The sequence below is a fragment of the Tachypleus tridentatus genome, chromosome 13 (assembly GCF_004210375.1).
Source record: "Tachypleus tridentatus isolate NWPU-2018 chromosome 13, ASM421037v1, whole genome shotgun sequence".
Lineage (NCBI taxonomy): Eukaryota > Metazoa > Arthropoda > Merostomata > Xiphosura > Limulidae > Tachypleus > Tachypleus tridentatus.
Window position 1 is genome coordinate 170,690,254 of NC_134837.1, and position 12,963 is coordinate 170,703,216.

Consider the following 12,963-nt stretch of genomic DNA (forward strand, 5'->3'; position numbering starts at 1 on the left):
ATTTGAAGCTTCATGTTTAGCCTCAGGTCTAGAGTTTGTCGTTTTGTTTTCGTGCCTTTCTTTGCGATATTTAAAAAAGAGAAAACAACGTAGCAGAGCGTGGTTTCGATCCACGGACCTCTGGGTTATGGGCCCAGCACGCTCCCACTGCGCCACTCTGCTTCGTTAGTTCATCTTTACTATAAAAGTTCATAAAAAAATACTTTATGCTATAAAATATATTGATGTTCGTTGTTTCTAATGGGCACTTTTCATGAAGGTGTAAATTGTTTCATTCATAAACCTTGTATGGTCTCGAATTGCTTTGGAAATAATTATCGCGTACGAGATATTTCAGACCTTATCTACTAACTTCCTTGTTAATTTTCTTAGAAACGATAAAAAGTCTTATCACAATAACATTACGATAAAATTTTGGCTTTCCTATTATACGTCTATTCGAGCTATTTCAAGTCGATTAATCTTCCAATACTTGTCCTTGAACGAAATTTTTGATACTGTGATTCTCTCTTTTCAACGATATGTATTATATCTGCGATTTCGAAACTAATGACAAACACGTATTTTCAGGATATTTAAAATTCTAGTAATGTGAAAGAAGTAGGGATAAAATTTTGTATGGATATGTTTTTGTAATACATGTCAACAGTTCCGCCAACTACAAAGTTTATGAAAAGTAACGCTTTGCTGAAAGCATTGAGATATCGTCGGTTAAATGTTTACAACAAAAGCAAAGAATGATGATTAGGTCTTCATATAATACAAAATTTAACTAAATAACGAAAATAACGACAGAGGAAACATAAATAAAGAACATCAAGTTTACGGTTTTAAACTTTTCTGATAGCGTTTTAGATATTTTCTAAATTTTATTTTGAAAAACAGTTTATGTGTAGCGAACGACATCACTAACGATTCTTATTTCATGAGGATATAGAACGAATTAAAATAAAACTAGGAATCGTGTCAGCACATATGTGTTTTCCTTTCTCGTTATTCAGTGTTTTCTATTCTTACTCGTTTAATAACAGCTGTTGTTAGACAGAATGACACAAAAGACAAATGTGAAAACCTATGGGAAGTTTATTTACGATTTCTCACATAATCAAACGTTGCTCTATTCCTTACGCTTTGTGACTAAAACGTACCTACTTTTGTTCAGATTGGTTCACAACCAATTAACGAAACTATCACTTCGTGAGTTACGTGAGAATGAAAATAAATACGCACGACACACTATTCACATAGTAAGTTTTTTAACGTGTCGTTTCCCTCTTTGAAACAATTCGACGATGTTATTGTCCCCAATAAAAAAAAATCGAAGTTTGTACTTTCTGGACACTAACAAAATGTCATTTGGAAACGTTGAACGTGTCTAAAAGAAAAGACTTAAGATTCTCGGTAAAGTTAGAAACATATATTTTAACCGATCGTGAATAATTTCAAGTACTTGTGTTGTTTTCTAATGGATGAAATGGAAAGTTTAACAGGTTAGTGACAAAGTCGTGTTTGATAATCCGTTTTAGTAAACTTAATGTATTTGTAGACATTTGTCACATGAAAGGTATATAACACTACGTAAAACAAATTTTGTTCCTGAGTGGTGTCATTTCTCAATTGCTTATATTGTAAAAGTAAAGAAAATCGCCATTTTCTTCTTCAAACTTTGCTTTCGTTAATTGGTTAAGGAAATTCAGAAATTAACCTATTTTATATGTAAAACGGGCAGAGCTACACATTTTCATTTACATAATGTGTGAATAATACAACATATGAACCAAGATTTATATGTATTTACACTAAATTTATATAAAAATGTTTAGAATAGAATAGTTTTCGAGATTTGCGACTCTAATGCAAATCACTTTCAAGTATCAGCCCCAAACGTAATCTTCCATAATGTTTTCTTTACAAGCGACCAAGTCACAAAAACAATGTTTGAAGAGAAAATAGGTCTTTTCCGTTTACTTTAGACATAAGCTTTTGGGAATAACACTTTCTGCTCAGGAAAAGAAAAAGAAAAAAAATGTAACGTAGTGTATTATTATTAAGGTTTTAATTACTCTATCAACATTATTCGATATTTGTGAAGTTTTATTTAAACTTTCAACAGTAACTTCTAAGTATGTGACTGGAGACGTTCTAAATAATGAGACTTTCAAACTTCCTAATAAATTCGAAAACATTGGGACAAATAATTTATTTTTTTGTAAATGATGATAATGTCGTATTTGGAGAAGTGTGGCGATTCTTTCTCTATACGATTTGGGTTTTCGTTTTATTTACTTTTAAAGATACGTTAATTTTATAGAAATTGCCATATCATGCAGACGAATACCGTTTAATATAAATCAGCTTTCATTCTATACTACATTTACAAGTGAATTTCTATTGTTTATAATTTTTTTTATATTAAGTCCTCTGCGTGCTACTCAGAAAATCTTACAAAGAGAAGTAACGGAATTCACAAATTCCCCAACTTAGTCTGTTGAAAGTGAATTAGTTTAACGCACTCTCTACTTTCGTTGTTTATCACTATTTTCACCATCAGATATTTCTAAATTTGAATCTTTATATTCTGTTTCTTCTATTTTGTGCAAATGACATCTTAATAGCCTTTATTCTTAATCAGCTACAATGCGGAAAAGTACCAAGATGATAACTAAACGGTTTATACATTTATTGTTTAGAAGTATATATAACTTTTAGTAGATATAGAAAACTTAGAATTTCACCGTCTTTTCTTTACAGTTCTTTTACGTTTGAAATTTTACTAGAAATTTTCGTTGGAATTGAACAAAAATGTAGTGATTTGAAGCTTCATGTTTAGCCTCAGGTCTAGAGTTTGTCGTTTTGTTTTCGTGCCTTTCTTTGCGATATTTAAAAAGAGAAAACAACGTAGCAGAGCGTGGTTTCGATCCACGGACCTCTGGGTTATGGGCCCAGCACGCTCCCACTGCGCCACTCTGCTTCGTTAGTTCATCTTTACTATAAAAGTTCATAAAAAAATACTTTATGCTATAAAATATATTGATGTTCGTTGTTTCTAATGGGCACTTTTCATGAAGGTGTAAATTGTTTCATTCATAAACCTTGTATGGTCTCGAATTGCTTTGGAAATAATTATCGCGTACGAGATATTTCAGACCTTATCTACTAACTTCCTTGTTAAATTTCTTAGAAACGATAAAAGTCTTATCACAATAACATTACGATAAAATTTTGGCTTTCCTATTATACGTCTATTCGAGCTATTTCAAGTCGATTAATCTTCCAATACTTGTCCTTGAACGAAATTTTTGATACTGTGATTCTCTCTTTTCAACGATATGTATTATATCTGCGATTTCGAAACTAATGACAAACACGTATTTTCAGGATATTTAAAATTCTAGTAATGTGTAAGAAGTATAGATAAAATTTTGTATGGATATGTTTTGTAATACATGTCAAGAGTTCCGCCAACTACAAAGTTTATGAAAAGTAACGCTTTGCTGAAAGCATTGAGATATCGTCGGTTAAATGTTTACAACAAAAGCAAAGAATGATGATTAGGTCTTCATATAATACAAAATTTAACTAAATAACGAAAATAACGACAGAGGAAACATAAATAAAGAACATCAAGTTTACGGTTTTTAAACTTTTTCTGATAGCGTTTTAGATATTTTCTAAATTTTATTTTGAAAAACAGTTTATGTGTAGCGAACGACATCACTAACGATTCTTATTTCATGAGGATATAGAACGAATTAAAATAAAACTAGGAATCGTGTCAGCACATATGTGTTTTCCTTTCTCGTTATTCAGTGTTTTCTATTCTTACTCGTTTAATAACAGCTGTTGTTAGACAGAATGACACAAAAGACAAATGTGAAAACCTATGGGAAGTTTATTTACGATTTCTCACATAATCAAACGTTGCTCTATTCCTTACGCTTTGTGACTAAAACGTACCTACTTTTTGTTCAGATTGGTTCACAACCAATTAACGAAACTATCACTTCGTGAGTTACGTGAGAATGAAAATAAATACGCACGACACACTATTCACATAGTAAGTTTTTTAACGTGTCGTTTCCTTCTTTGAAACAATTCGACGATGTTATTGTCCCCAATAAAAAAAAATCGAAGTTTGTACTTTCTGGACACTAACAAAATGTCATTTGGAAACGTTGAACGTGTCTAAAAGAAAAAGACTTAAGATTCTCGGTAAAGTTAGAAACATATATTTTAACCGATCGTGAATAATTTCAAGTACTTGTGTTGTTTTTCTAATGGATGAAATGGAAAGTTTAACAGGTTAGTGACAAAGTCGTGTTTGATAATCCGTTTTAGTAAACTTAATGTATTTGTAGACATTTGTCACATGAAAGGTATATAACACTACGTAAAACAAATTTTGTTCCTGAGTGGTGTCATTTCTCAATTGCTTATATTGTAAAAGTAAAGAAAATCGCCATTTTCTTCTTCAAACTTTGCTTTCGTTAATTGGTTAAGGAAATTCAGAAATTAACCTATTTTATATGTAAAAACGGGCAGAGCTACACATTTTCATTTACATAATGTGTGAATAATACAACATATGAACCAAGATTTATATGTATTTACACTAAATTTATATAAAAATGTTTAGAATAGAATAGTTTTTCGAGATTTGCGACTCTAATGCAAATCACTTTCAAGTATCAGCCCCCAAACGTAATCTTCCATAATGTTTTCTTTACAAGCGACCAAGTCACAAAAAACAATGTTTGAAGAGAAAAATAGGTCTTTTCCGTTTACTTTAGACATAAGCTTTTTGGGAATAACACTTTCTGCTCAGGAAAAAGAAAAAGGAAAAAAATGTAACGTAGTGTATTATTATTAAGGTTTTAATTACTCTATCAACATTATTCGATATTTGTGAAGTTTTATTTAAACTTTCAACAGTAACTTCTAAGTATGTGACTGGAGACGTTCTAAATAATGAGACTTTCAAACTTCCTAATAAATTCGAAAACATTGGGACAAATAATTTATTTTTTTGTAAATGATGATAATGTCGTATTTGGAGAAGTGTGGCGATTCTTTCTCTATACGATTTGGGTTTTCGTTTTTATTTACTTTTAAAGATACGTTAATTTTATAGAAATTGCCATATCATGCAGACGAATACCGTTTAATATAAATCAGCTTTCATTCTATACTACATTTACAAGTGAATTTCTATTGTTTATAATTTTTTTTATATTAAGTCCTCTGCGTGCTACTCAGAAAATCTTACAAAGAGAAGTAACGGAATTCACAAATTCCCCAACTTAGTCTGTTGAAAGTGAATTAGTTTAACGCACTCTCTACTTTCGTTGTTTATCACTATTTTCACCATCAGATATTTCTAAATTTGAATCTTTATATTCTGTTTCTTCTATTTTGTGCAAATGACATCTTAATAGCCTTTATTCTTAATCAGCTACAATGCGGAAAAGTCCCAATATGATAACTAAACGGTTTATACATTTATTGTTTAGAAGTATATATAACTTTTAGTAGATATAGAAAACTTAGAAGTTCACCGTCTTTTCTTTACAGTTCTTTTACGTTTGAAATTTTACTAGAAATTTTCGTTGGAATTGAACAAAAATGTAGTGATTTGAAGCTTCATGTTTAGCCTCAGGTCTAGAGTTTGTCGTTTTGTTTTCGTGCCTTTCTTTGCGATATTTAAAAAGAGAAAACAACGTAGCAGAGCGTGGTTTCGATCCACGGACCTCTGGGTTATGGGCCCAGCACGCCCCACTGCGCCACTCTGCTTCGTTAGTTCATCTTTACTATAAAAGTTCATAAAAAAAATACTTTATGCTATAAAATATATTGATGTTCGTTGTTTCTAATGGGCACTTTTCATGAAGGTGTAAATTGTTTCATTCATAAACCTTGTATGGTCTCGAATTGCTTTGGAAATAATTATCGCGTACGAGATATTTCAGACCTTATCTACTAACTTCCTTGTTAAATTTCTTAGAAACGATAAAAAGTCTTATCACAATAACATTACGATAAAATTTTGGCTTTCCTATTATACGTCTATTCGAGCTATTTCAAGTCGATTAATCTTCCAATACTTGTCCTTGAACGAAATTTTTGATACTGTGATTCTCTCTTTTCAACGATATGTATTATATCTGCGATTTCGAAACTAATGACAAACACGTATTTTCAGGATATTTAAAATTCTAGTAATGTGTAAGAAGTATAGATAAAATTTTGTATGGATATGTTTTTGTAATACATGTCAAGAGTTCCGCCAACTACAAAGTTTATGAAAAGTAACGCTTTGCTGAAAGCATTGAGATATCGTCGGTTAAATGTTTACAACAAAAGCAAAGAATGATGATTAGGTCTTCATATAATACAAAATTTAACTAAATAACGAAAATAACGACAGAGGAAACATAAATAAAGAACATCAAGTTTACGGTTTTTAAACTTTTTCTGATAGCGTTTTAGATATTTTCTAAATTTTATTTTGAAAAACAGTTTATGTGTAGCGAACGACATCACTAACGATTCTTCTTTCATGAGGATATAGAACGAATTAAAATGAAACTAGGAATCCTGTCAGCACATAATATGTGTTTTCCTTTCTCGTTATTCAGTGTTTTCCCTTCTTACTCGTTTAATAACAGCTGTTGTTAGACAGAATGACACAGAAGACAAATGTGAAAACCTATGGGAAGTTTCTTTACGATTTCTCACATAATCAAACGTTGCTCTATTCCTTACGCTTTGTGACTAAAACGTACCTACTTTTCGTTCAGATTGGTTCACAACCAATTAACGAAACTATCACTTCGTGAGTTACGTGAGAATGAAAATAAATACGCACGACACACTATTCACATAGTAAGTTTTTTAACGTGTCGTTTCCTTCTTTGAAACAATTCGACGATGTTATTGTCCCCAATAAAGAAAAATCGAAGTTTGTACTTTTTGGACACTAACGAAATGTCATTTGGAAACGTTAAACGTGTCTAAAAGAAAAAGACTTAAGATTCTCGGTAAAGTTAGAAACATATATTTTAACCGATCGTGAATAATAGAAAATCTTACAAAGAGAAGTAACGGAATTCACAAATTCCCCAACTTAGTCTGTTGAAAGTGAATTAGTTTAACGCACTCTCTACTTTCGTTGTTTATCACTATTTTCACCATCAGATATTTCTAAATTTGAATCTTTATATTCTGTTTCTTCTATTTTGTGCAAATGACATCTTAATAGCCTTTATTCTTAATCAGCTACAATGCGGAAAAGTCCCAATATGATAACTAAACGGTTTATACATTTATTGTTTAGAAGTATATATAACTTTTAGTAGATATAGAAAACTTAGAAGTTCACCGTCTTTTCTTTACAGTTCTTTTACGTTTGAAATTTTAATAGAAATTTTCGTTGGAATTGAACAAAAATGTAGTGATTTGAAGCTTCATGTTTAGCCTCAGGTCTAGAGTTTGTCGTTTTGTTTTCGTGCCTTTCTTTGCGATATTTAAAAAAAGAGAAAACAACGTAGCAGAGCGTGGTTTCGATCCACGGACCTCTGGGTTATGGGCCCAGCACGCTCCCACTGCGCCACTCTGCTTCGTTAGTTCATCTTTACTATAAAAGTTCATAAAAAAAATACTTTATGCTATAAAATATATTGATGTTCGTTGTTTCTAATGGGCACTTTTCATGAAGGTGTAAATTGTTTCATTCATAAACCTTGTATGGTCTCGAATTGCTTTGGAAATAATTATCGCGTACGAGATATTTCAGACCTTATCTACTAACTTCCTTGTTAAATTTCTTAGAAACGATAAAAAAGTCTTATCACAATAACATTACGATAAAATTTTGGCTTTCCTATTATACGTCTATTCGAGCTATTTCAAGTCGATTAATCTTCCAATACTTGTCCTTGAACGAAATTTTTGATACTGTGATTCTCTCTTTTCAACGATATGTATTATATCTGCGATTTCGAAACTAATGACAAACACGTATTTTCAGGATATTTAAAATTCTAGTAATGTGTAAGAAGTATAGATAAAATTTTGTATGGATATGTTTTTGTAATACATGTCAAGAGTTCCGCCAACTACAAAGTTTATGAAAAGTAACGCTTTGCTGAAAGCATTGAGATATCGTCGGTTAAATGTTTACAACAAAAGCAAAGAATGATGATTAGGTCTTCATATAATACAAAATTTAACTAAATAACGAAAATAACGACAGAGGAAACATAAATAAAGAACATCAAGTTTACGGTTTTTTAAACTTTTTCTGATAGCGTTTTAGATATTTTCTAAATTTTATTTTGAAAAACAGTTTATGTGTAGCGAACGACATCACTAACGATTCTTCTTTCATGAGGATATAGAACGAATTAAAATGAAACTAGGAATCCTGTCAGCACATAATATGTGTTTTCCTTTCTCGTTATTCAGTGTTTTCCCTTCCTACTCCTTTAATAACAGATGTTGTTAGACAGAATGACACAGAAGACAAATGTGAAAACCAATGGGAAGTTTCTTTACGATTTCTCACATAATCAAACGTTGCTCTATTCCTTACGCTTTGTGACTAAAACGTACCTACTTTTCGTTCAGATTGGTTCACAACCAATTAACGAAACTATCACTTCGTGAGTTACGTGAGAATGAAAATAAATACGCACGACACACTATTCACATAGTAAGTTTTTTAACGTGTCGTTTCCTTCTTTGAAACAATTCGACGATGTTATTGTCCCCAATAAAGAAAAATCGAAGTTTGTACTTTTTGGACACTAACGAAATGTCATTTGGAAACGTTGAACGTGTCTAAAAAAAAAAGACTTACGATTCTCGGTAAAGTTAGAATTATATATTTTAACCGATCGTGAATAATTTCAAGTACTTGTGTTGTTTTTCTAATGGATGAAATGGAAAGTTTAACAGGTTAGTGACAAAGTCGTGTTTGATAATCCGTTTTAGTAAACTTAATGTATTTGTAGACATTTGTCACATGAAAGGTATATAACACTACGTAAAACAAATTTTGTTCCTGAGTGGTGTCATTTCTCAATTGCTTATATTGTAAAAGTAAAGAAAATCGCCATTTTCTTCTTCAAACTTTGCTTTCGTTAATTGGTTAAGGAAATTCAGAAATTAACCTATTTTATATGTAAAACGGGCAGAGCTACACATTTTCATTTACATAATGTGTGAATAATACAACATATGAACCAAGATTTATATGTATTTACACTAAATTTATATAAAATGTTTAGAATAGAATAGTTTTTCGAGATTTGCGACTCTAATGCAAATCACTTTCAAGTATCAGCCCCAAACGTAATCTTCCATAATGTTTTCTTTACAAGCGACCAAGTCACAAAAACAATGTTTGAAGAGAAAAATAGGTCTTTTCCGTTTACTTTAGACATAAGCTTTTGGGAATAACACTTTCTGCTCAGGAAAAGAAAAAGGAAAAAATGTAACGTAGTGTATTATTATTAAGGTTTTAATTACTCTATCAACATTATTCGATATTTGTGAAGTTTTATTTAAACTTTCAACAGTAACTTCTAAGTATGTGACTGGAGACGTTCTAAATAATGAGACTTTCAAACTTCCTAATAAATTCGAAAACATTGGGACAAATAATTTATTTTTTTGTAAATGATGATAATGTCGTATTTGGAGAAGTGTGGCGATTCTTTCTCTATACGATTTGGGTTTTCGTTTTATTTACTTTTAAAGATACGTTAATTTTATAGAAATTGCCATATCATGCAGACGAATACCGTTTAATATAAATCAGCTTTCATTCTATACTACATTTACAAGTGAATTTCTATTGTTTATAATTTTTTTTATATTAAGTCCTCTGCGTGCTACTCAGAAAATCTTACAAAGAGAAGTAACGGAATTCACAAATTCCCCAACTTAGTCTGTTGAAAGTGAATTAGTTTAACGCACTCTCTACTTTCGTTGTTTATCACTATTTTCACCATCAGATATTTCTAAATTTGAATCTTTATATTCTGTTTCTTCTATTTTGTGCAAATGACATCTTAATAGCCTTTATTCTTAATCAGCTACAATGCGGAAAAGTACCAAGATGATAACTAAACGGTTTATACATTTATTGTTTAGAAGTATATATAACTTTTAGTAGATATAGAAAACTTAGAATTTCACCGTCTTTTCTTTACAGTTCTTTTACGTTTGAAATTTTACTAGAAATTTTCGTTGGAATTGAACAAAAATGTAGTGATTTGAAGCTTCATGTTTAGCCTCAGGTCTAGAGTTTGTCGTTTTGTTTTCGTGCCTTTCTTTGCGATATTTAAAAAAAGAGAAAACAACGTAGCAGAGCGTGGTTTCGATCCACGGACCTCTGGGTTATGGGCCCAGCACGCTCCCACTGCGCCACTCTGCTTCGTTAGTTCATCTTTACTATAAAAGTTCATAAAAAAATACTTTATGCTATAAAATATATTGATGTTCGTTGTTTCTAATGGGCACTTTTCATGAAGGTGTAAATTGTTTCATTCATAAACCTTGTATGGTCTCGAATTGCTTTGGAAATAATTATCGCGTACGAGATATTTCAGACCTTATCTACTAACTTCCTTGTTAAATTTCTTAGAAACGATAAAAGTCTTATCACAATAACATTACGATAAAATTTTGGCTTTCCTATTATACGTCTATTCGAGCTATTTCAAGTCGATTAATCTTCCAATACTTGTCCTTGAACGAAATTTTTGATACTGTGATTCTCTCTTTCAACGATATGTATTATATCTGCGATTTCGAAACTAATGACAAACACGTATTTTCAGGATATTTAAAATTCTAGTAATGTGTAAGAAGTATAGATAAAATTTTGTATGGATATGTTTTTGTAATACATGTCAAGAGTTCCGCCAACTACAAAGTTTATGAAAAGTAACGCTTTGCTGAAAGCATTGAGATATCGTCGGTTAAATGTTTACAACAAAAGCAAAGAATGATGATTAGGTCTTCATATAATACAAAATTTAACTAAATAACGAAAATAACGACAGAGGAAACATAAATAAAGAACATCAAGTTTACGGTTTTTAAACTTTTTCTGATAGCGTTTTAGATATTTTCTAAATTTTATTTTGAAAAACAGTTTATGTGTAGCGAACGACATCACTAACGATTCTTATTTCATGAGGATATAGAACGAATTAAAATAAAACTAGGAATCGTGTCAGCACATATGTGTTTTCCTTTCTCGTTATTCAGTGTTTTCTATTCTTACTCGTTTAATAACAGCTGTTGTTAGACAGAATGACACAAAAGACAAATGTGAAAACCTATGGGAAGTTTATTTACGATTTCTCACATAATCAAACGTTGCTCTATTCCTTACGCTTTGTGACTAAAACGTACCTACTTTTTGTTCAGATTGGTTCACAACCAATTAACGAAACTATCACTTCGTGAGTTACGTGAGAATGAAAATAAATACGCACGACACACTATTCACATAGTAAGTTTTTAACGTGTCGTTTCCTTCTTTGAAACAATTCGACGATGTTATTGTCCCCAATAAAAAAAAATCGAAGTTTGTACTTTCTGGACACTAACAAAATGTCATTTGGAAACGTTGAACGTGTCTAAAAGAAAAGACTTAAGATTCTCGGTAAAGTTAGAAACATATATTTTAACCGATCGTGAATAATTTCAAGTACTTGTGTTGTTTTTCTAATGGATGAAATGGAAAGTTTAACAGGTTAGTGACAAAGTCGTGTTTGATAATCCGTTTTAGTAAACTTAATGTATTTGTAGACATTTGTCACATGAAAGGTATATAACACTACGTAAAACAAATTTTGTTCCTGAGTGGTGTCATTTCTCAATTGCTTATATTGTAAAAGTAAAGAAAATCGCCATTTTCTTCTTCAAACTTTGCTTTCGTTAATTGGTTAAGGAAATTCAGAAATTAACCTATTTTATATGTAAAAACGGGCAGAGCTACACATTTTCATTTACATAATGTGTGAATAATACAACATATGAACCAAGATTTATATGTATTTACACTAAATTTATATAAAATGTTTAGAATAGAATAGTTTTCGAGATTTGCGACTCTAATGCAAATCACTTTCAAGTATCAGCCCCCAAACGTAATCTTCCATAATGTTTTCTTTACAAGCGACCAAGTCACAAAAAACAATGTTTGAAGAGAAAAATAGGTCTTTTCCGTTTACTTTAGACATAAGCTTTTTGGGAATAACACTTTCTGCTCAGGAAAAAGAAAAAGGAAAAAAATGTAACGTAGTGTATTATTATTAAGGTTTTAATTACTCTATCAACATTATTCGATATTTGTGAAGTTTTATTTAAACTTTCAACAGTAACTTCTAAGTATGTGACTGGAGACGTTCTAAATAATGAGACTTTCAAACTTCCTAATAAATTCGAAAACATTGGGACAAATAATTTATTTTTTTGTAAATGATGATAATGTCGTATTTGGAGAAGTGTGGCGATTCTTTCTCTATACGATTTGGGTTTTCGTTTTTATTTACTTTTAAAGATACGTTAATTTTATAGAAATTGCCATATCATGCAGACGAATACCGTTTAATATAAATCAGCTTTCATTCTATACTACATTTACAAGTGAATTTCTATTGTTTATAATTTTTTTTATATTAAGTCCTCTGCGTGCTACTCAGAAAATCTTACAAAGAGAAGTAACGGAATTCACAAATTCCCCAACTTAGTCTGTTGAAAGTGAATTAGTTTAACGCACTCTCTACTTTCGTTGTTTATCACTATTTTCACCATCAGATATTTCTAAATTTGAATCTTTATATTCTGTTTCTTCTATTTTGTGCAAATGACATCTTAATAGCCTTTATTCTTAATCAGCTACAATGCGGAAAAGTCCCAATATGATAACTAAACGGTTTATACATT

General features: G+C 30.8%; 4 non-coding genes across 4 annotated transcripts; all 4 read right to left on the reverse strand.

Annotated features, from left to right (window-relative positions):
* Positions 1-90: 90 nt before the first annotated feature.
* On the reverse strand, positions 91-162 carry TRNAM-CAU (transfer RNA methionine (anticodon CAU)). Its single transcript has one exon. It is a non-coding gene; the product is annotated as a tRNA-Met (tRNA).
* A 2,737-nt stretch (positions 163-2,899) lies between these two features.
* On the reverse strand, positions 2,900-2,971 carry TRNAM-CAU (transfer RNA methionine (anticodon CAU)). Its single transcript has one exon. It is a non-coding gene; the product is annotated as a tRNA-Met (tRNA).
* Positions 2,972-7,544: 4,573 nt separating this feature from the next.
* TRNAM-CAU (transfer RNA methionine (anticodon CAU)) lies at positions 7,545-7,616 on the reverse strand. The gene has a single exon. It is a non-coding gene; the product is annotated as a tRNA-Met (tRNA).
* Positions 7,617-10,366: 2,750 nt separating this feature from the next.
* TRNAM-CAU (transfer RNA methionine (anticodon CAU)) lies at positions 10,367-10,438 on the reverse strand. The gene has a single exon. It is a non-coding gene; the product is annotated as a tRNA-Met (tRNA).
* Between the last annotated feature and the right edge of the window lie 2,525 nt (positions 10,439-12,963).